The following is a 3,718-nucleotide window of genomic DNA, read 5'->3' on the forward strand; positions in this document are numbered from 1 at the left end:
AAACTAAAGCTGTTAACAATCTCAATCTCTTCACCATCATAATGCTGCCATTCAGCTCAGTGGTGAGAATCTTTGTTTTCTTGATGCTGAGCTTCAAGAATCCTTATTTAAGGCTGAAGTCCTTAACCTTCAGCAAATGCTTCAAATCTTCCTCTGTTTTAGCAACCAGGGTTGTGTCATCTGCATAATGCAGATCGTTGATGAGTCTTCTTCCAATTCTGATGCCACATTTCTCCTCATAGAACCCCACCTCCTGGATAATTTTTTCTGCATCACATGCCTCTGTAAACTCTATGAACTTGGAGAAACAGTGATCGCTATGGAAAGGAATTAGGTCTTTTATTCATAGAGTCACCAGGAGTTGACCTCAACTCAACAGCAATCAACAACAACATATAGGTTGAAAAGGTATGGACAGTCACACAGGGACAAATACTGCATAGTGCCACTATTGTAAAACAGGACTGACACTGGGGTTGGGGGTGGGGGGAGACTGAGAAAGATGGGATAAATAATGAACACTGCATTGAAACAGATGAGGGAGAAAACTGTTTAAAAGGGATATGTGATTAGATATTACTGTCATGACAGGAGTTCAGAATGAAGGCTGTACAGTGGAGTGGACCTGGGTGGAGGAATTGTAAAACAATGAAAGAATTTTTCTTTTACTTTTCAAATAGAAGAGTATGCTGGGGAGGGAGGGATGGGCAGAAAGAAAAGCGCAACAATGAATGAATGGAAATCCAAAGTCTGTAAATTTTCATTAAAATTAATAATAATAAAAAAATTTTAAAAAGAGAAACAAGAAGGAAAAAATAAAAACTAAAGCAATTTTCAACATAAAAAAAAAGGTATGGAAATAGGATGCATCCCTGGCTTACACCCTTCCTGATTTTGAACCATGCAGTGTTCCCTTGCTCTGTTCTGATAACTGCCTCCTGGTCCAAGTACAGGTTTCGCATAAGCACAATCAACTGCTCTGGGATTCTCATTCTTGTCAAGCTTTGAAAAGCACTGATACATTCCTGGGACTCTAAAAGATAGAGCTTCTGTGAAAGGTTGTGTATGTGACTACAAAGTTTTGCATGTTCAGATAGAAACAAAGTCTAAAATAAATAGTTATGACTGACTGTTGGTGGCTGCCACAACATGTATCCAGAGCCCTTTTGTAGAAAATGAAAGACTAACTCAGGTGTGTAAAGAAATCTTTGTCTAATCAACAGCTGACCACTAGAGTAACTGAACAGAAGTACCAGTAGCCACTCATACACAAAATAATTTACAGAATTAATTCAGAAGTCACTAAAGAACTAACAACAGCAAAAACAGCAAATTCTGGGGAAGAATGAAGACTCTTATCTGCAGTGTTGCCACATAAATTCTTTACATATACAATTTTGAACAAAAAAAAAAATTACTGAATATGCAAGTAAACAAGAATGTATGGCCCATACACAGGGGGATAAAAATCAAAAGAGACTGTCCCTAAGAAAGTACAGATAGTGTACTAAACAAACAAAGCCTTTAACACAGCTATTTTAAATATAGTTCTTTAAAAAATAAAGCCTGAAGAAAAGTGCATCTAAAGAACTAGAGAATAAATGTATAACAAAATTCCAAATCACAACAATGATTGACTGGTTTGATGGAGATTGGTGGCAGCCTCAAGATTAACCATCCTTCAAGCCTGGAGCTTATTTCACCTCAGGACACAACTTGTAGCATTTATCCAAGGAAAAAACTCAGAAGGTAGGAAGGGAGAAGATTGAGGACTGAATAGAAAAAATATCCCAGAAAGATTGTTGCTATTGTTGTTATAGTGTGGACTCAGAGTTGAATCAGAGCAGACCCTCCAGTGGGTTTTCAGAGGCAGTAAATCAAACAGGAATAGATTGCCCATCTTTCTCCTGCAGAGCAACTGGTCAATTCAATCTACCTGGCTTGGGTTTGACAGAGGAACTCCTTACCACTAGGCTACCAATGATCCCTAGAGAGATTGTTGCTGTTGTTGTTATTGTTATTGTTATTGTTAGGTGCAATTGCGTCAAGAACACCTCATAGAGACTCTATGAACAACAGATATGAACTCTGTCCTATCATGTGCCATCCTCACAATCCCTGACACACTTGAGCACATTACTGCAGTCATTGTGTCAATCCACCTGGCCCAGGGTCTTCTTCTCTTTCACCATCCTTCCACCTTCACAAGCATAATGTTCCACTCTAAGGAAGAGCTTCTCCTAGCAACATGCCCAAAGTATGTGAAATGAAACTTTATCATCTTTGCCTCCAAGGAGTACTCTGGCCGCACCATCTCCAAGACATATCTGTTTGTTCTTTTGGCAGTCCATAGGATGGATATTTAGTATCTTCTCCATCACCACATTTCAAAGGCATCAATCCTTCCTCCTTCTGTCATGCTTATTCATTGTCTAACTTTCAGGTGCATAGCAAGTGATTGGAGGCAAGTGCAACTGGGGTTTAACAGTGCTGGCAGTGTTCCAGGAGCAGTGGAGCCCAGCAAGCAGGATGCTGAGAGTCTGCAGCAGACCTTGACAATGGGCTGGTGTGTGGGACTGAGTCTGCAGCAGACCTTGACAATGGGCTGGTGTGTGGGACTGCTCCAAGCCTTCATCCTTGTATTAGACAACATCATGGATTCATCCCTGACATCATGGATTCATCCCTTACCCGACGCTGGCAGCCGTGCTGGTATCAGAAGCCAGGCATAGGTGTGGGTGCCATCAACGATGCCATGCTGCTGGAATTGTGTATCTACTGTCTGCTGAAGCTCTACTGCTGGGAGAAACCCTATTATCTGAACCTGATGGAGCTCTTTCTGGAGAGTTCCTCCTATCAGACAGAGATTGGACAGATGTTGGATCTCACCGCTGACCCTCAGGACAAGATGGATCTCAGCAGATTCACTGAAAAGAGGTACAAATCCATTGTCAAGTACAAGACAGCGTTCTACTCCGTTTACCTTTCTGTAGCTGCTGCAATGTATATGGCGAACATTGATGGGGAGAAAGGAACATGCCAACGCCAGGAAGATCCTGCTAGAGATGGGTGAATTCTTTCAGATTCAGGATGGTGACCCGAGTGCAACAGGCAAGATTGCCACTGACATCCAGAACAATAAACGCAGCTGGCTGGTGATCCAGTGTCTGCAACGGGTCTCTCCAGAACAACGCCAGATCCTGCAGGACAATTATGGGCAGAAGGAGACAGAGAAGTTGGCACAGGTGAAGGCACTGATCTGGAGCTGCCTGCTGTGTTCAAGCAGTATGAAGAAGAGAGTTTCAGCCACCTTGGAGGGCTTATCGAGCAGTACGCTGCTCCTCTGCCCCCAGACATCTTGCTGGGACTAGTGCACAATATCTATAAGTGGAAAAAGTGACCCCTAAGGAGGGTCTTAATAGATTATTGTTTAATGATAGAGAGAGAGAGAGAGAATAGGAATCTTACTCCAGTAGCAGTGGCAAAGTTTAACAGGACAGCAACTAATAAATGTTGGAGAGGATGTGGTAAGGTAGGAACTCTCATACATTGCTGGTGGGATTGTAAAATGGTACAACCACTTTGGAAGGTAGTTTGGCACTTCCTCAGAAAGCTGAACATAGAAATTCCATATGGCCCAGCTACTCCACTGCCTCAAATATACCCTGAGAAAATGAGAACTGAGGCACAAAAAATGGAGACTTGTACACCCATGTTC

The 3,718-nt window shown here is 42.0% G+C and overlaps 1 pseudogene; it reads left to right on the top strand.

Annotated features, from left to right (window-relative positions):
* Positions 1–3,400, top strand: part of LOC102853860 — a 40,009-nt pseudogene extending 36,609 nt beyond the window's left edge.
* Positions 3,401–3,718: the final 318 nt, after the last annotated feature.

This window comes from Elephantulus edwardii, unplaced genomic scaffold (genome assembly GCF_000299155.1).
Source record: "Elephantulus edwardii isolate Elephantulus edwardi_28Jun2011 unplaced genomic scaffold, EleEdw1.0 scaffold00053, whole genome shotgun sequence".
NCBI classification, from domain to species: domain Eukaryota; kingdom Metazoa; phylum Chordata; class Mammalia; order Macroscelidea; family Macroscelididae; genus Elephantulus; species Elephantulus edwardii.